This window comes from Felis catus, chromosome A2 (assembly GCF_018350175.1).
Source record: "Felis catus isolate Fca126 chromosome A2, F.catus_Fca126_mat1.0, whole genome shotgun sequence".
Lineage (NCBI taxonomy): Eukaryota > Metazoa > Chordata > Mammalia > Carnivora > Felidae > Felis > Felis catus.
In genome coordinates, this window is record NC_058369.1 from 144,150,647 (window position 1) to 144,172,116 (window position 21,470).

Consider the following 21,470-nt stretch of genomic DNA (forward strand, 5'->3'; position numbering starts at 1 on the left):
AATTAAAAATAGACCTACCCTATGACCCAGCAATAGCACTGCTAGGAATTTACCCAAGGGATACAGGAGTACTGATGCATAGGGGCATTTGTACCCCAATGTTTATAGCAGCACTCTCAACAATAGCCAAATTATGGAAAGAGCCTAAATGTCCATCAACTGATGAATGGATAAGAAATCGTGGTTTATATACACAATGGAATATTACGTGGCAATGAGAAAGAATGAAATATGGCCCTTTGTAGCAACATGGATGGAACTGGAGAGTGTGATGCTAAGTGAAATAAGCCATACAGAGAAAGACAGATACCATATGTGTTCACTCTTATGTGGATCCTGAGAAACTTAACAGGAACCCATGGGGGAGGGGAAGGAAAAAAAAAGAGGTTAGAGAGGGAGAGAGCCAAAGCATAAGAGACTCTTAAAAACTGAGAACAAACTGAGGGCTGATGGGGGCTGGGAGGGAGGGGAGGGTGGGTGATGGGTATCGAGGAGGGCACCTGTTGGGATGAGCACTGGGTGTTGTATGGAAACCAATTTGACAATAAATTTCATACATTTAAAAAAAAATTAAAAAAAAAAAAAAACAAGAAAGGGAGTCAAATGAAAATAAACAGAGGGGTCCAGGACCTGGAGGTCTCAGTGTAAGTGAAGAACAGACACGGTGGTATCAGATAGCAAAGCAACTCAAAACTAGTTCTTAGTTCTTAGATTTAAGTGTCAGAGGCAGTGATTCTGGGTGATGACAAGACCCAGGCATGGCCCTCAGATTCAGGATGATGTCATGGAAGGACATTGGAAGGACTGAGAAACTGGAGAGAGAAGACCGTATGATGTCTGTTGTAAAAGTCTAGGCACACCGTGGGTGTTGCCTGGGTTAGCTGGTAGAGAACAGTGAAAGCTCAAGAAAAATACAAGAAATGTCCTAGATCAGCACTGTCCAATTTTGTCCAATGACAGAAATGTTTTACATCTGTCCTATCCAATTCAGTAGGCACTAGCCACATGTGGCTATTGAACACTTGAAATGTGGCGAGTGTGACTGCCAAACTGAAGTTTTAATTCTAGTCATTTGAATTCATGTAAGTTTAAATAGCCACATATAGCTAGGGGCTACAGTAGTAGGCAGTACAATTCCAGATGAAGAATTATCAGGAAGACATATAGTCCGTTCAAAGTACCACAATGTAGTGATTTTAAAGCACTGAGAATCTGTTGATATCATTTACATTGATTTAAAAAAAAAGGCAATGTAATGTTTATTACATTCTGTTATTATTAACAGAATGTCACACACAGAGAAATGTACTTTAGAGATCCCGAATCCTTGGTCTGCAAAAATAGAAGATACTAGGGCAGGAGGTGTAGAAATACAATTTATCCATATAAGCTACCACGTAAATCATGTATGATGAGTTCCCCAAGGCAGCAAAAATGGTGGCAAACCAACAGTGCTTCTATGACCATGGTCATACCCTTGGGGGAGCTTCAAAGTTAGTGATGTGGGAAAAAGGTTGAGGGGCACTGTAGGACTTCACAGGGGACATAAGAAGAAATTATAAACTACTACAATGACTTCAGGAAGATTTATCTGCATGTTTATAGCTCTTGCCATTAAATTTTCCCACTTATTTCCATATGGTTTGTGTTTCTCCCTTTAACTCTAAGAAATTCAATTAACGTTAAAAGCTATCCCAGGTTTTGAAACAAACATTATCTCAGCCTGAACTCAGCCATAGCTCCCCCAGCAACTGCTTCCCAAGTGTAGGAATCTCAAATACAACGAAGCTTCGTACCCACTGTACCCTCCAGGCAGGAACCCTTGAACTATAGAGACCTGTGCACTTTGTCAGTGACACTTGTGGGGAAACTCAGATGAACCTCTGAACACCTCACGCTAACCATCCTGTCCATCTCTTCGATTTTGATGGGGCCTGTGGCATCCTTCATTCCAGGTGGAAGGTGTTTGTCTTAAGGAAAGATTCTGGAACTTACGGAATTTGACAGCTGATGGAGAGATTTCCTCTATCATGCTCTCAAAATTTTGGTTCTAAGAACAATGCCTCTGCTGGAGGCACTTTTTTCTTGCCCAGAGCCCATTTCCTACACTTCCGGGGTCATGTAACATTCTCTGTAAGAGCAGCCCCTTCTCAAAACAGAGTTTATTCACATTTTAGAGTTCTATCGTCAGTCATAGGGCTTCTTTAGGAGCAGTGCTAATTGTCACCGTGTCACCCTCCTGCTCCATCTCAGAGCTCCACTCTGTTGAATGTGTGATCGGATGAAACAACTATGCCAACCAGAGCAGGATTCACAAAAGGTCACTGATAAAACTTGTACTGATTTTCTGCTATGCCTCAACATTTACTAGGACCATACAGTTTAAGAAAGAAGCCTCACTCTAAATCCCAGGTAGAACCACAGAACTTCAAAATTACTTCACTCTCTAAACATTTCCATGCCAATCAAAGAAGCTGAAACACTGAATTCTCCTTTACTCCACACTCTGTAGAGCCACGCTGTTACTCAGGACCCTGGTTCTCTGCCTCCTCCCCACTACTGCCCAGTTTGGGGTAATTTGGCTATTAATTCCTCAAACAAGAGGTAGGAAGAAAGAAGGCGAGAGTTTAAAATTCACAAACAGTAAACTGCGTGGTATGAACATCCTTTATAAAATCTCCATAGCTCTTACGGTATAGAAGTTGATACTGCTTCAACATATTTGAAAACTCTGCATGTTTAGCCCCACGGTATATGCCTCTGCCATCTCCCTCCTCAACAACACAGATACCAAGATCAAGTATGAATGATACTTCCTTCGAGAAAACTGCTTCTACTTTCTGTAGTTCGTCCTTCAGCCTCATTGCTCTGACAGAACTGTTTGGTATCGACCGTGCTCTAGTAGTCGGCATACTATATCTTAGTATTTTCCAGGCATGTCTTGCCAGCTAGTCTGAGTGCTCATGCACAGGGATCTGTCTAATGCATCTTTATATCCACGCCAGACACGGTGTTTCATACACAGGTAACAGAGTTTTCTTGAATGAATGAATGAATGAATGAATGAATGAATGAATGAATGAATGACTTTCATTCACCAGTTTACCACTTTTGACCAACCGTTGCCTTGTCCACTAAGTAAGCCTCTTGACAAGTTTACCCCTTTCATTTTTTTGTTACAAGCATCTGGATACCGCTTCTTACCTCCTTACTCCATTTTAGATAGCCATTGTCCCGACACCTTACATTTCCATTCAGACTCAAAGAAGGAGAGGAAGCTGGCAGGAGAGGCAAAGGAAATAGAGAACTCAGTTCCGTAACGGGAGCCACGTAATTTGGAGTACAGCTCTAACCCAGGCCTTAGAAAGCGTTTAAAATTTTTCTAAGGCTTACGTTTTGAAATGCCCCTCATAAGGGAAAGAAACAATCCTTGCAAATGTTTACCACAAAGAATGTAAATATTAAAATGTGGAAACCATATAGTAATAATAACTAACATTTATTGAGTACTAACTCTGGGTTAGCTACTTTTGAAATAATTGTAATTGTACCGTAGCTTTATAAGCGTTCCTGACATCTGGTAGGTCAAGTTTCTCTTCTTCCTGTTCTTCAGGAGTATTGTGGCTCTATTTTTCGTTTATGGCCCTTCCATGTAAATTTTGCAGTCAGCTTTTCCACGTTCTACCAAAAAAGAAAAAATCCCTACTGATATTTTAATTGGAATTGCATTGAATTTATACATTAATTTGGAAAGAATCAATGGTCCAAGATATTAAATCTTCTACCAAATCAACACAGTATAGTTCTCCATTTATTTAGATCTTCTTTAATATCTTTCTATAAAGTTTTAAATTTTACTTCATAAAGATTACACCTTTTGGTAGATTTATTCATAAGTACCATTTTTTATTGCTATCATAAATGAGATATTCTTCCTCCTATTACATTTTCTACCTGTTGATGGCAAATAGTTTATGTAATAACATGATATCCAACCACCTTCTTACTAATTCTTTAAGAAGCCTATAGATTCTTTTAACTTGCTGGGTAGAGAATCATATTATCTGCGGATAATGACTAATCTGCTTCTTAATTATTTCTTGCCTTACTATAAATCCAATAAAATGTTAATGAAAACTGGCAATAGTGGGTGCTCTTGCCTTTTCTGGATCTTAAAAAGAATGCTTCCAAGATTTCATCATTAAGAATAATGTTCACTGTATAGTGCTGGGTTTTTTTGTTTGTTTAATGCCCTTTATCTGATTAAGGGAATGTCCCCCAATATTCAGCTTCAATATTAAGGGAATGTCCTCCAATATTCAGATTTCTTTTTAAAAATCATAGATTTTGAATTGGTCAAAAAAAATTTCTGCATCTATTGGATTTTTTTCTCATTTAATCTCTTGATATAATGAATGGCATTTATAAATATTTTAACATTAATTTTTAGAATTTTTATACCAATGTTCAAGAATGAGACTGGCCAATAATTTTCCTTTTTGTACTATAATTGCCAAATTTGGGTGTTAAGTTTATGTAAGGTTCACAGAATGAGTAGGGAGGTATTGTCTCTTTTTCTATATTCTAGAAGCATTAGTATAAGGCTGCAATAATTTATTCATTAAAGTCTGATAAAAAATATCTGGGCCTGGTATCTTTTCTGGGAAGATTTTAACTACTTATTTAGATTACTTTTTCTGCTTGCTTCCTTCTGATGAGTTTGAAATTATAAAATTTGTTTCTATTCTTTTAGTAGCTGCCTTTTTAAAAATCATTTTAATGTTTATTTATTTTGCGAGAGAGAGAGCCTGTGCAAGCAAGCAGGGGAGGGGCAGAGAGACACAGAGAGAGAGAGAATCCCAAACAGGCTCCATGCTGTCAACGCAGAGCCTGACGCTGGGCTCTAGCTCACAAGCCCTGAGATCATGAGCTGAGCCAACACCAAGAGTCAGACGCTTAACTGACTGAGTCACCCAGGCACCCCAGCAGTTACCTTTATAATTTTAAAATCTCATTCTTATTTTTATCAAAGATACGTGTAGACATAGCTTAGAGGCAAATAATTTTTTGAGTCAAACGCAGCCTCATTTCCTGATCCCCAGAGGTAAATACTTCCAATGTTTTCCATGAATCTTGCACTATTTATGCCCATGTCTCTACGTAACATGCTTCCATTGCTACTTCTTGATTTTTCTGTTTTAGGCATCGTCTATTGCCTTCCCATTCTGGAAAACAAAGATTTAACACACTTTCACACATACCCCATCTCCTCTTACAAGCTACCACACACGCACAAACACCATCCCTCCATCTGCACAACATAGTTATTTGAATTTGAGATAGGGACGGCTGTTTTGCACACACTCAGTACCTACCCTTCAGTATTTATAAGTTTAACTATACCCCACTCACAGCTGAGCCTGCCCCTTGCCAGCCCAGAAGTCATGAATCATCCTACCCACAGGAAATCTTCAGGTAGAGAAGGAAGCTGGAAGGCCAGCCACTCGGTGGAAAATCTTTCGTCCACTTCTCCTTTGATAGCCTCACCTCCCCCCACTTCCAGGACCCGCCTGGTGACACCGGAGCTATGGGAGCGTTCCTCAACAGGTTGCTCCTCAGCTTTCTCCATCTGGATGCACATGATGCCATTTATTTCTTCCAGGTACACATTGCACTTCTGAGAGTGTCTCGTTGCTTTCCTTTTTATGTGAGTGCATATGTTATTTCTTTAAGCAATTTTGTACATAATTAATTTATATTCTGCATCTGGTAATTCTAAATCTGAAGTTCTTAGGAATCTAAATCATTTTTCATTGTCTCTGCTGACTCCTCATGCAGCTTGGGAGTTAGCTTTCCCAGGCTGTCTGAGACAATTATCACTCATCCACCTGCTTTCCTAAATGAGCTTTCTACATTTGGCTGCCATTGTCTCCTCACTTGGGTCTACAGACTTCTATCTTTTAAAAATAGCCATTTGTTGCCATGCTTGTGATTTGGGGAAGGGAGTGAAAATAAATGCATACATGCAATCCATAATGTTTAATTGGATATTCCCCATTCTTAAAACGTTTCCTTCACATTTAAGTTAAATTCTAAAGCTATTCAGTGCCCTAACCCTCCCTTGAACACCCTTCCCAATTCACATGCTATGGTCACCTCTTCCAGTCTACATGCCACCATCCCATCTAATTTAACTCTAACGTTTTAATCCCCAACAAATAAGACACTATTATTTTATACACATAAGATTTGTTAGATTCCCAGTTTCTTTGTTCACTAGACCTTCTTCTATTTCAGACCTTACTTCTGGAGATTCTTCTCATTCCTTTGGACTAGCAGTCTCAAAGTGTGCTTTATGGTTCCAAGACCCTCTTAGGAGGAGTCCAATAAGGTCAAACTACTTTCATAACAATAGTAAGGTGTTGTCTTATTCACTGCATTGACACACACCTTAATGGTGCGAAAGCAAAGTTGCTGGTACCTTAGCACCAATCAAGGCAGTGGACCAAACTAGGCAAGGAATCGTGTTCTTCTCTGTCACCCACTCATAGTAAATTTTCTGAAATGCTAGTTCCCTTAACGGTATACTTGGCGAAGCAGAAAAAAAACATATTAATTTTTTTAAATCTTGGCCCTTACACAATGTCTTTTTAATATTCTCTGTGACCAAATGGGAAGTACAAAAAGCACTTCTGCTGAATACCGAAGTATGATGGTTGTCTCAAGGAAAACACTTGTGTGATTGAGTTGCAAGCTGACGTAACCACTTTTTTCATGGAACACCATCTTTACTTAAAAGAATGACTGACAGATGAACTATGGCTATTCAGACTTGGATAATTGGCAGACATTTTCTTAAAATTGAATGAACTAAGCCTGTTACCTCAAGGAAAACAACAGACAGAATGTGTTGCCAATGACAAAATTCAAGTTTTCAAGGAAAAGTAGAATTTTAGAAAACTTATATTTCCCACCATGAACTTGACAGCTTCTCAATACATGGGCTTTTCTAATAAGATCCGCGCAGATGTTATTAATGAATGTGACTTTCATATCAATGTTTAGAAGTCCTGCATTACTCAATGAACCAGTATTTTCCAAATTACCAGTCCATGATGTGACAAAATCATACATAGGTAAAAGATCCATCTAAAGTTGAAGATAGGCAAATAAACTTTAATGTAACAAAATGCAACACGTTTATTGATATGGCTTTCAAATTCCACATGGCAACTAACCATTAGGAAACTGCCATTTGTTGAATTTTGGTACAATACCAAGAATAATATCCTCCATTATCTGAAATGGCTATTAAAATACTTCTCCCTTTTGCATCTACACATATGTACGAGGACAGATTTTCTTCATATATTTCAACCAAAACAACATACAGCAACAGAATGAGCGCAGAAGCAGATATGAGAATCTAGCTGTCTTCTAATTACCCAGACAAGATTGTCAAAAATGTAAAACAATTTCTCCCTAATGTTTTTGTGTATGAAAATAAGTTATTCTTTATTAAGTAATTTATGTTAACATCAAATGGGCTTTTTTAAAAAATAAATTTTCATTTCAATTTTAACTTCTAATATGATAAATACAAATAGATATAACCCACGTACACAAAAGATCTTTGGGGTCGTCAATAATTTTTAAGAATGTAAAGGAATTTTGAGACCAAAGTGTTTGCTTTAGGGGGTCCCTGGGCGGCTCAGTCCCTTGAGTGTCTGACTTTTGGCTCTGGTCATGATCTTGCAGTTTGTGAGTTCAAGCCCCACGTTGCACTCACTGCTATCAGCATGAAGCCGCTTCGGATCCTCTGCTCCCCCCCCTTCTCTGCCCCTCCCCCACTGGCACGCTCTATCTCAAAAATAAACAAACATTAAAACAAACAAAAATGTTTGCTTTAGCAGTTCATTCGTTGAGGGCCTATTGGTGATAAACTCTCATACCTTCCATCACCATGTCTTTCTGTGCTGCATTCTAGGTAATTTCTTTCAGTCCATCTATCAATGATTATCTCTTCAATCGTTTGATTTGCTGTTTAACCAACTCATTAATTTTTCAAAACTTAACAATTATATTTTCCCATTTTGAAATTTGTTTTTTGGTTTCTTTTCAAATCTTCCCGCTTCCTGTGAATAGTTCCTTGTTGCTTTCTCATTTCTGTGAGATACCCGTTTATTTCCTTAAACGTTTCATATACAATCATTTGATATTTTATATCTCACAATTCTGAAGTCTGAATTTATTAGGACTCTAAATCCTTCGTTTACTGTTTCTGCTGACTCTTCTCATGGTGAGACAGAGGCTTTCTCTTCTGTCATTTTGGTGATCTTTGTGAGTTTATATTTGGTAGATATTAATCTATAGGAATCTCGAGGGCCAACTGAGGTCACCCTCCTCCAGAGCAGGTTTTCCCTTGCTTTTGCTGGGGGTCACGGAGCACTAGACCTGGAGCTGCCTTATCTCCCTTCCAGGGTCTAAACTAAAATAGAAGTCTCAGGGCACCTGGGTGGCTCACGTTGGTTAAGAGTCCAGCTCTTGATTTCAGCTCAGGTCATGGTCCCATGGTCCTATGCTTTGGATTCTCTCTCTCCTCTCTCTGCCACTCCCCCAACTCGCAGGTGCACTCTCTCTCTCCCTCTCTCTCTCTCAAAAATAAACAAACATATTTTAAAAAATAAAATAAAATAAAATAAAAGTCTCATGTTCCATTCACTCACCTTCATTGGGCACAAGGCTTAGTCTCCTGACTGCATTTCCTTACTGCTCACTGCATCTGTTACTCAAATTTCAACAAACGATTCTTTTTTCTACACTGTTAGATATTTCCCTCATTTCCTACAAACAGCGCTGCATTTGAAATCACGATGTTACTCAAGCACATGTACATCATAATGTAATCAAAACACAACTTTATTTTTGCCTCTCACTGTTCCATTAGGCTTTATTTAGCAGGGGTAATGTTTCCCTACGCCTGGAAGAAAAACAGTCTTGATTCAGAAACTAGAATGTCCAATTCCGTATAATAATTATAACTATGGGCTTGATTTAGCAGTAAATCTCCTCCTCTCCCAGCTCCCTTCTGCTTCAAGCTGAAAGCCCACAATGAGAAAGACAGGCTGATTGGCTTCTTCCCTAATTCACTGCCTTCGGCTTCTCTTCTCTTCCTTCCTCTTCCCTCTCCCGAGCTGATGTGTTGATGTCTTCAGGGTCAAAGCAGGAGGATGGCAAAGAGACATGGGACAAATATTCTTACTTGAATTGATACCCTCATGAGTTGAGGATTAATGAGCTCTTCAGAGCTTACTATATCAATGGACAGCTTTCTCTCACAATGTCTAGCCCCAAATGGGTGCCTTAATAACCTTAGTGGCCATTCATAATCCCTCCCAACCCCGCCCTTAGTCTTTGTACACCAGTGGTATATAACCAGCCTCTATCTTCTGATATCTTCTCACCCATTGCAGATGGGAGGCTCTAAGAGAAACCACACTGGCTTTTTCACCCAAGTGCCCACATATCATATCTTGTCTCTGAATCCATAAAGACAGCTTTTTCAAAAAAAAAAAAATTCAAAGCCAATCCCTCCCGATGTCTGCCACAGGGTGGTTGATCAGCCCTTCGCTTGTCCTCTAGATTTCCGACACCAGAATCAGACTCCAGCCCACATATATCAAAGCTCTGCAGATGGTGCCGTGGAAGTCTCCCTGGACCTGAGATGAAGAAGGAATATCTCCCTCTGTGTGGGGAGAAGCTGTGGGATTTACCGCACCGTTTTCTCCAAAGATATCCTCCCCACTGATCCTTTCCTCTCCCATGCAGTGACCTTTGCGTGTCCTTAATCTACTGCCTCATCGACACGGTTCTCAGAACGTTCTCTCTTTGGTATCTATCATATTGGCGCTTCAGTCAAAACTCAGGGGGAAGAATTTTGGCCCAACATTCTGTTACTCATCAGTAAGTATGTTTTATCCAGGAACTAGCTGAGTATTTAGTTCACCAAACTGGAGGAAGCAGAAGCATATTCTAATAAACTTAAGTAACTCATTTAAATGTTGTAAATGCATGATAAAATGCCTTAAAAATAAAACTGCAGCATTTAATCATACACTGAAGGTCCTGAGCTGTGAAGAACAGTGTAGTCACAGCCACAAATCAATGTCATTTCTGGAAAATAATGATCAAGTATACTATAGTAAAGGACCTGCCTTCTTCATTAGGCAACGTGCTCCATGTACCCCGTTACATGACTAAGTCTCAACCCGCTTTTACCTCATTTGGATGCACATGAGGCTATTTATTCCTCCAGATACACATTGCATAATTATTTTCCGCTCTAGTAAATGAATAGCTTAATTAGCTCCTTAATTTGATTTTAAGAGCCGAAAAATATAAGGGATAGGACATTCTTTGTAAAAAAAAATATTCTAAATAATCACACTTTGTGACTAGTTCTTAAATGTGCAAACTGTACAAAAAGAATAGGAAAAAAAAAAACAGAAAAAAGCAACCTCCACTAAAAGCTGTTTTTGACAATTAAGAGGACTTCTTTTGTTTACATTAGAGGAGAAATAGTACAAAAGTAACTGAATACATGCCAGAATAATTAGCAGCTCTTGGCTCATTTAAATTATGTGCACATTGCCATTTTAATGCATTTTTTAAACACCCACTTGCAATTCTATTTTATTCTTGGAAGAAAATTTATGACTTTCCACTAGGTATGACTAGTAAAACCAAATTTGTGTCCTGTTTTCTTGGAAAACATATATCTTCCTGGCTTTCTAGAGCCACTTCTAATAATAATTAAAAACATAAAATAATAATAATTGGACTTTGGACGTATACAGTACTTCTGCATGAAAACTGGAAGCATTCTTTCATGTAAGATAAATACCTCTGTAAAAATATCATGTTGTTTCTTCATGCTTACTATATAACATGTTCTAAAGATAATCTAATATTAATAATGAAAGGATTAAGACTGTGATTTTCTTTTTTCAGGAAAATATCTCAGTGGCTCCCTAAAAACAAATTCAGGTCATGAATTTTACATATTTTCTTCTAAATTTAAGGTCCCTGATGATTAGTCACAAAGTAGTGATTAGCAAGAAATGCATGCATAAGCATGCTTCATGTCCTAGGAGATAAAAACAGGGAACAAAGAGAAGAGATAGCTACTTCTCCTTTTGAAGACATAAATGCAGAAAATTTGGTCATAAGGACACCAGACCCACTGGTTCAAAAGCTATAATCCAGACCAACAAAAGCTTTGTCAGTAAGTGTTACAGCATATATAGCTCAGCTTAAATATCATGAATATGCCTCACTCAGACTTCAGAATACGTGCAAAACATTGACACAACCCGCACACTTTTATCCTGTGCCTGGTCTGCTCAGGCCCCAACCAGAGGCCGTGTGAAACCACAAAAGTGAAGGTAGCCATGACACATCCTGAGCCCTCCAGAGGCTCCCAGCTTATTGAGAGATATGACCGGTGCATAGGTAATTATATCAAGGCAAAGAGTTGGAAATTCTCAGAATCAGAAGAATCAGATGGAGTACTGAGGAAATTCACATAAGGGAGCTATTACTTCTGCATGGAGGGACTGAAGAAAGCAAACTCAGCCCTCAACCATATGGCCAAGTAAAGCCATGAAAGTGTATGGGCTGCAAGAGGGACCCTTTCAGGCTAACGTAAGCATGTATCACACTCAATCATTGGACAGGAATGCAGTCCCATTTCACCAATGTTTGCATAAGCTATTCAAAGACTAAATAAAGGTACACATATCAGAGAATTGTCCATAAGCCAAAAAGAACGAGGCAAGGTCAGAAAACATGAGCAGGTGATCCAAAGAGACAAAAAGCAAGGATTCTGTTCAAGTAATTAGCCTGACACATGTATTTTTACACTGGGCCCTTTTAATTCTAGACCCAAGGCTTAAATAGGATATTTTAGAAGCTGTGATCTGGCCATTGGGCATTAGGGAGCTATCATGGGAGGCAGGAGCACGCATGTCATGTGACATGTCCATGGCCAGTCAGACGCTGAGAATGAAGAACAAGCACACGTGTGGAGCCCACAAGTGGGTAGAGAAGACACGCTACGCTGTTAGCCCAAAAAGACCAAAGTTTTCCACTTTCCATTAGAATATTCGCTTCTGTCTTTGCTTTGAAAGAAGAAAAACAAATTATAACAGTGCCATTTTTATTTTTGGAGCCTTATTCCCTTCATTTGATGATCTACAATCAAGCTACAATTGTGGAGACCAGATATATCACCAAGGGGTCCTTGAAATTATGCATTCATCATTTCCAAGATACGTGTGCAGCAAGAACATTCATATTATTTGATCGTATTTTTGACAGCCAAATAACATGTATAACATATATTCTTTAAAACTAATAATTTTTGCAAAAGTATATAAACATCTGATTATATTTTAAAATCTCTCTTCCAGCACATGTAGCAACTAGTTCGTGAGCTGATTTAATTTGACATGTGAAAATTAATCAACATCCTATCTTTGATCCATGCATGTAATTTCATCGATTTCAGTGGAATCTATCTTCAAGGGGCAAGGATAGAATCACTCCATAATTATCTCTACCAATCCAGTCGCTAGAGTTATTACAAAAGCCACTTCACTTTCCATATTGACTTTTGGAAACTCAAAGTACATATATTATATTCTGTTGAATTTGTTCCTTCCATAGGCAGAGTATGAAATCCATCATGAAATCTGTAATATAAAATTACCAGAACAAAAATGTATCTAAATTGATGAGAGTGAACGTTTCTGAATATTTCAGAGGGAGATACAATTACATTTACTTCTTCAGTATACAATCTAGGATGGAGAGAAAGGCCCTCCATGGGCCTCTTATTACCATTTAGCAATAATACCAATAATCCTTGTTTTTGTCCCATGCTTCAGAATGCTGCTCTTTACCTTTTACAAATACCTCCCTAATTCCTTTCCAAAATTCACTCTCTTCCTTGCCTCAGCAGTACTCCCCAGCCATAGTCCAACAATATAATATGGAACTTAATTAGAAACTTAGCCCTGAAAAAGGCACTTCGTGCTTCTGAAACTAGAAGATGATGTAATGAAATAGCCAATACCGAGAGCATTAAACCAGTTCACAGAGCTCTTTTCTGTATAAGGCATCAGTTAAAATTACTCAAGCCCACAACAAATAAATTGAGCAAGAAAGATGTCATAGAATCTGTTTTCATTATCTTTCTTCAAAAGAACTACAAATTCAGGTATTCTTTTTTTTTTTTTCTTTTTCCCTTGAAGCTCCAGTTTAATTCTCTTCTGAGGTAATGTCTTTTATTATTTTTGTTAATCAAAGTAAGGAATTAAGGAATTTCTTTTTCTTTCTTTCTTTCTTTCTTTCTTTCTTTCTTTCTTTCTTTCTTTCTTTTTTGATGTTCACATGAAAAAGAGCCCAGAGCTCTGCCCAGGGGAATCAGAAACATTTTACGTTTGTTTTGCTGTTAAAACCTGCACAGTTTATCTGCAAAGACGATGTCTATTTTCACATCCATTGACAGTCTTACTAAGTAAGTGATACCATGAATACAATCTTCAGGAGCCAAAAAACTAAAATCAGCACATATCACCCAATTTTTTCTATTAAAAGCATTTACTCCTTCTAAACAAATTAACTCAAAATGGATCATGGCTTTAAATGGAAAACATAAAACTATAATTAGAAACAAAAAAATATATACAAAAACTTTGGGTCTCGGAACAGGCAAAAAGTTCTTAGACTTGACCCAAAAAGCATAATCCATTAAAGGAAAACTCGATAAATTGGACCTCATCAGATTGAGGACTTTTGCTTTGCAAAGGACTGTGAAGAGGATGAAAAGCAAGCTACAAATGGGAAGAAAATGTTTGCAAACCACATGTCCCACAAAAGACTAAGATCTAAAAAATATAAAGAATTCTCTGAATTCAACAGTCAAAAAAAAGTAACAATCCTTTAGAAAATGAGCAGGGGCATCTGAGGGTCTCAGGCGGTTAAGCGTCTGACTCTTGATTTTGGCTCAGGTCATGATTTCAAGGTTAGTGAGTCGGAGCCCCCTGTCAGGCTCTGTCTGCACTGACAGCACGGAGCCTGCTTGGGATTCTCTCTCTCCTCTCTCTCTGCTCCTCCCTCTCTCTCTCTCTCAAAATAAATAAATAAACTTAAAAAAAATGGGGAAAATCTGAATATCTGGGTTATGATATTGTACTATAGTTTTGCAAGAGGCTACCATTGGGGGAAAGTGAGTACATGGTACGTGGGATTTCTCGGCATTATTTCTTGCAACTCATGGGAATCTCCAATTATCTCAATAAATGTTCAATTAAAAAAGGCATTCTTTACTATCAGCATACTAAAATAGTATCTTCCTCTTTAACAGGAGTTTTACGTCCCTCACACAACCGAATACTGTTAGCATTTTAGAAGTACTCATAACTATTACAAATAGTTATATATTGGTACATAATTTTTTCAGTCATAGAAGAAAACTACCCTTAAGTCAGATATGATTCACTACTCTAAGTATTTGCTTTTATTTTTCCCATGTATACATTTCAGCATGCCCTACTCTAATAAACCCTTTCTATCTTCTACCACAAGTAGAATGGTGGCTAAAGCTTCAGTCTTTAAAATACAATTATCTGGGTCAAACCCAAGTTTCACATAAATTTATGATTTATGCATGCTTAAGTTCTCCATGACCCAGGTTTCTCCACTGAGAAATGGAATGAAAAGTAATACTAACCTAAAAGGGTCATCATGACAATTGAATGAGTTCACGTGTGCATATAAAGACTTGACCTAGAACCTTATACAGAGAAAATGCTCAATAAATATTACTTACTATTCCAGTACACACATTATCCCTGCTGTTTTATCACCATCAGGGTGACCATGGCCACACACAGATGGGATTCACAAACCTAAGGGGAGAAACTACGGTGAAGGCCATGCCATCTGAGGGAGTATCCATTCTTGTGATGATATGAATGGCGCCCTTTGTTGGCAGCTGAATGACTTACTCTGGAAATCTCTTTATGCTCTGTACTAAAAAGCCACTTTGCTCTGTTTCTCTCTTGATGTCCACGCTCCCACAGTCCTGTGACACAAACTCATCTCTTTGATTAAACTGAATTCAGGGTACCTGTAAATAGTAACAGATTGTGTTTCCATGTTTTGTTTGTAGCCTGATTTTTTTTTTTTTTTTGAACGTAGACGAGATGGCTTAGGTTTGTAATGACAGAAAAGGCAAAAAGTTGTAACTTTAAAAAATTGGGGTAAAAAAATGGGTTTCATAAAATTTACCACTTGAGTCATTTTTGAGTCTACAGTTGAGTAGCGTTAACCATATTCACTTTTTTGTGCAACAGATATCCAGAACTTTTCATCTTGCAAAACTAAAACTCTATACCCATTAAAGAAAAAAAAAATTCCCTGTTTCCCTTTCCCCCAGCCCCTGGCAACCACCATTTTACTTTCTGTTTCTATGAGTTTGACTACGTTAGACACATCGTAAGTAAAATCACAAGGTAAATATCTTTTTGTGACTGGCTTATTTCACTTAACATAATGTCCTCAAGCTTCATCCATGTCGTTCCTTCCTTTGTAAGGCCAAATGATAGGATAATATTCCATATCCACGGTACATTTTCTTTATCCATTTACCCATTGATGAACATTTAGGTTGCTTCCATCTCTTGGCTATTGTGCATAATGCCACTGTGAACATGTAAATACATGTCTTTGAGACCCTTCCTTGAATTCTTTTTTTTTTTCTGCTTAAAATTCTTTTGGATATATACCCAAAAGTGAGATTGCTGGATCATGTGGTAGTTCGATTTAAAAATTTTTGAGGACCTGTTATACTGTTTTCCATAGTGGTTGCACCATTTTACAATCCCACCAACACTGTATATGGTCGCCCACGCTTGCTTTTTTCTGGTTTTTTGAGAGCAGCCACCCCAATGGGCATGAGGTGATATCTCACCGTGGTATTTGTATTTCTCTTATGACTAGTGATGTACTGCATCTTTTCATGTTTGTTGGTGATCTGTATGTCATCTTTGGAGAAATGTCTTTTCAAGCACTTTGCCTACTTTTTAATTGGGTTATTTGGTTTTTGTTGAGTTGTAGGACTTCTTTGTGTGTTCTGGATATTAAAAGAATGCAACTTTGAAGGTAGAAATAAATGGGAGTGAATTTTTAAAAATATTATGAGTCAATAAATATTATAATTAAGTATGTCAGCAGCTTGAATGGCTCTTACGTGCAGCAAGGTTTGGGACAGAGTCTTAAAGCTTTCTTTCTTTCTCCCTCCAGCGCCTTATCAGCACTTTATATCCAGGACCTACTCTATGTTCTTTGTCAATGGCTTCTCTCTCCTCTCTATTGACCAAGCCAGAAACTCCACTTTTTTTTTTAATCTCCTATTTCCAACCAGTTTTCAAATACTATCCACTTCATCCATGACTAGATAACCCTATAGAAATATTAAGTAACTTCTTAGGACAACAATGAAGGAAGGTCTCCGAGAGCATGAAAACAAACTTTGTTTGTTTTTAATTTTTTAATGTTTATTTATTTTTTAGAGAGAGACGGAGTGTGAGCAGGGAGGGGGCAGAGAAAGAGGGAGACGCAGAATGTGAAACAGGCTCCTGATCTGTCAGCACAGAGCCCGATGCGGGGCTCGAACCCACAAACCATGAGATCATGACCTGAGCCAAAGTTGGACGGGTAACTGCCTGAGTCACCCAAGCACCCCTGCTTTCTGAGTCATAATCAGAATTTGGGCACTTCTTCCACAACTTCTGGCAAGTTGCTAGGCTTTCTAGTATCATCCCAGCACAATTCCTGGTGCCAGATATGTGCGATTGTAAGTTAAAGATCTATCCTCAGCATCCGGCTACCATATTTCTGGTTCCTAAGTTAGCTTCAACCAGGAACAGTGAAAATGACACGATGTAAATGTACCATATCCAGTCAAATATCTCAGAACGCACTATGTGTCATCAGCATCCACCTTGTGTGCTGATAGAATTCGCTTCCTTACGCTCTAAGTTTGAATCCTCCTACTACATGAAGCAATTTTACAGTCATCATGTTCAACCACTACCATGTGCAAATCCTTCTCTTTTTAGGTTCCTGGACCCAACTGCAATGTGGTGAGGGCCAGGTAGGGGCAGGAGTCTTCCACACCAACAAGCAATTCTTGGGACACCAATTGGGTGTCCATGAATTCAACTCAATTCTGACACTATTGGGGCACCTGGGTGGCTCAGTCAGTTAAGTGTCCAACTTCGGCTCAGGTCATGATCTCCCGGTTCGTGAGTTGGTGCCCCATGTTGGGCTCTGTGCTGACAGCTCAGAGCCTGGAGCTTGCTTTGGATTCTGTGCCTCCCTCTGTCTCTGCCCCTCCCCCACTCATGCTCTGTCTGTCTCAAAAGTAAACATTTAAAAATAAGAATTAAAAAATAAATTTAATTTAATTTAATTTAAAAAGCAATTCTGACACTATCTATCCCTAGATAGCATCAGATTCCATGAGGGCACCGTCCCACAAGACACACACACCCCCCAACTTCACACACCCCATCTGGGTAGCAAGCCCAGATTGTTACCTGGTTTCTGACCAAACCACTAGAGACTGGAGGTCTCCACACCCCCCTCCTTGTACTTCAGATTCAAATCACATTCCAGGTTGTTACTGTACTTCTGACTGACCGGCTATAAATCTGAGGTTCCCGAGACCCTTCCTTAGGTTTGACTAATTAGAGCAACTCACAGAACTCAGGAAACCCATTTACTCACTAGATTACCAACTTACTACAGAAGGATAAAACTCAGGAACGGCCAGATGGAAGAGATGCAGGGCAAGGTGCCGGGCGGGGGGGGTGGGGGGGATGTACCTTCTAGGCACACTACTCTCCCCAATCTCCCCAAGTTCACCATCCTGGAAGTCTTCCGAACCTTTTTGGTTTTTATGGAGGCTTCATTACACAGCAACTGATAAAACTCAATCTCAAGCCCCTCTCCCTACCCCAGAGGTCAGGAGGGGCAAGAAGTTCCAACCCTCTAATCACATAGTTAGCTTCCCTGGTAGCTTCCCTGGTGCCAGCCCCCGTCCTTAGAAGCTTTCCAAAAATTGCCTCATTTGCATCAAAAAAGACCCCTGTATGTCCCTCAGCACCTAGGAAATTCTGAGGGTTTTAGGAGCTCTGTGCCAAAACAGGAACGAGACCAAATATACTACATTTATTATTATAAACTACAACATCACACCTTCCAACGGCTGAGCAGTCAGTACTATCTCTACACTGTAACTAGATAAACTTAAGTCCTGGAAACCAGCATTATTTTCTCCAGTACCAAGAGAGTTGAAGTTTCTTTCCTTTCAAATACAATGTTCTTCAAAAGAGCAGTTGGTCTTGGGGTGCCGGGGTGGCTCAGTCGATTAAGCATCCGACTCTTGATTTCGGCTCAGGTCCTGATCTCACGGTCCGTGGGTTTGTGCCCCACATCGGCTCTGTGCTGGCAGCGCGGAGCCTGCTTGGGGTTCTCTCTCTTTCTCCCTCTCTCTCTGACCCTCCCCTACTTGCACTGTCTCTGTCTCTCTGAAAATAAATTTTTTTTTAAAAAAAGAGCAGTTTGTCTTATCTAGGAAGCCAGGTAACAAGGAAGGCCAAATCCCTGGATAGACTTAAGAATACAGGATAGCAAGGTAGCTACCAGTGTTGGAAGTACAGCTTCTCTCCCCCTGACCTTGACCCTTGTGTCATTCCGTCTTACCTGTGCTTCCACCAGACAGTTGCTTACATATCAGCAACTCTGTCCCATCCACAGAGAAACAGAAGTTAGACTTCAGTCTGCAAGCTCATCCCCATTCGATCTAAAAGTTTGATATCCAAGCCACTGCTTTGGGTAACGGTCTAAAAACCAGCAGCCTGGTGAGACACACAGCTCTGTCTGCTGAGCCCTCTCAGGGTTGCAGACACCCCACAAAGCAACTGGGCCCCAGCCTCCGAGACACCTAGACATGAAACGAGAAGGATGAGCACACTGCAGAGCTCCTGCGTCTTTGAAATGAACATAATTTTTCAGAGGATACAACGGAGCCTGGAGAAAGAATAAATACAGCACTCTTCAGAGCCAGTGACTATGTAAAAAAACAAACAAACAAACAAACAAAAAAGATATGTGCTAACATTTAGCCAATATATTCCTCACCATTGACTATTTTCCCTGTCCATTCTCAGACATTCATTATCAGATAGCTTTGCCTAAATGCTATCATTCTACCATTTGTTGCAAGAGATGCACTGAAATGCCATCAGCTCTTGTCCATGCTCACGATCAGATAAATGGGTGTGAGAAGCAGTTCTCTGTATATAGAAAAGCTTTCATTATCATGTACTTTTGCTGGCGTTTTTTAAAGGGGAGCGGGAGCTAACATTATTCATACATTAAATCAGAGCCTTAAGTGCAGCGCAAAAGAAGGCTCCCAAACTCGGCTGTGTATCACATCACAACACTGACATCTGTTGGCTATAAGTGTACTGGATCATCTAGTCCTTCCTTTCCCTGCAGCCACAGAACAGCTTCTCAACCAAATCTTTTCAGGATCCTCAGCCATTTAAGGTATGTTACGTGCTTCATTCCCAGTAGATTGCAAACTTGTGTTCACAGTTTCTCGTGTTAGCCTTCAACTCTCTCATGACACAAGACTTTATGTCATTTTAATTCTTTTCTAAAACCAAGCAGACATTCGTGTACGCAGCATACGCGCTAATCCAAACATAAGCTACACAAATGAGGGAACTGTCCTTTAACTGATACAACTTTGAAATGTATGTCATGAGGAAGATGACACAAACATGTTTATTGACACATCAGCATGTCCCCCCACACGAATGCTTCCTGTTATTCACCATGTTAACTGCTCTTTCCTCCTTTCTTGACCCCATTCTCCACTGTGATCTTTTCCCCAGGATCCTGCACTCCTCTTTTTCTTCCTCTGCCCACTGAACTATGAGAATCCACAAAGACTCCCTCGCCAGGCCTCCAGGGGCCGTCTAACATGCGGTGTCTAGGGAACTGTATCTAAGCACATGGTTTAATACTGCATACTAGAAGAACACCTTGATCTTTCCTCTTCTGTATCTCCTGAGGTTTCAAAGACTAAGAGTAAGAGGGATTACCTCCAAAGCCCCTTATTTAATGCTGTGATTTCATCAGTATCAATCAGTATCTGTATCAATATCTATAGCTTTACCATAAAAACTGAGCTTTGTCTCCCCTTCTGAATCAACACCCCATTCCAACTCCCCCATATCTACCAAATGCAGCACTATCCTTCCAGCCCCTCAACTGCAGCTGGGCATGGTTTCGTGGTGTCGTGGTTGCCTCCTCTCCCTTCTCCCCCACAACATTCCTTACCCCTTCCCGTGGCAGGAGGCCTGACCCCCTCCCACTGCCTCTCACCTAGATAGAGACAACAAGACACTCTTCCTCTTCCACGACACCGATTACCATCTATGTACTGATGACTCCCACATCCCGTCTCCAGCCTAGACCTCTCCCCTAAACTCCAGACCCATGTAATCCACATAGTCCACAATGGATCATCTTCACTTGGCTATCCCCCGGCACCTGAAACTCTACATATCCAAAATCAAATCCCTATTCTTTCCCCTCTCCCCCACAAACTGCTCCCTCTCCTCTGTTCCTTATATCTCTGATCGCTGACTTCGCTATCCAAGCCAAAAACCTTGGGGTCATCCACAGCTTTACCTGTCCCTCAGAGAGCAATATCCAATCAATCACAGAAGCTTAATTAATTCACCTGTTGATTCCAGCTCCTGGTTTACTCTTTATTTCATTCATGTCTCACCAACCCAACTACAGCAGACACCACAGTCTAACACTTAAGATGTGTGCTCCTTCCTCCTCTGTAGCATGGAATTGTCACCTATCCAGATGGAAACTATATTTTCTAGCCCCTAGTATCCGGGGATAGGGAAGAGAGCATATGATTAATTGTTGCCCATGGAATATAAGCTGATGTTACTTGTACTACTTAGTGTTTACAAAGCAGATACACATTCCCAAGGCTCTTTCCTCAACTACCAGCAGAATGGAGTGGACTCTTGGGTCTTGGAAGATGATGGGACCACAAGATAGAAGGAACCTAGGACTCTGAATGAGCACTTAGAACGCTGTCTACCAGGGATACTTATATTGGGCTGAACGAACTTTTGTTGTATCGAGCCACTGAGAGCTCTGGGCTTTATAGCCTGAAAAGTACTCTGTGACACTAACTAGTTCAGGGCCCCATCATTTCTCCCCCACGTTATAGCAGGTGACTCTCAGCTGATCTGTGCCTTTAGCCTTGGTCTGCATGCCTCTCTTGCTTAGTACAAGCTCCA

At 39.7% G+C, this 21,470-nt stretch overlaps 1 long non-coding RNA gene across 1 annotated transcript; it reads right to left on the minus strand.

The window, feature by feature from the left end:
* Positions 1 to 604: 604 nt before the first annotated feature.
* Positions 605 to 16,031, minus strand: LOC123384017. The gene is made up of 3 exons (XR_006594510.1): positions 15,072 to 16,031; positions 3,552 to 3,681; positions 605 to 3,278 (listed from the first exon to the last, which is right to left on the minus strand). It is a non-coding gene; the product is annotated as an uncharacterized LOC123384017 (long non-coding RNA).
* Between the last annotated feature and the right edge of the window lie 5,439 nt (positions 16,032 to 21,470).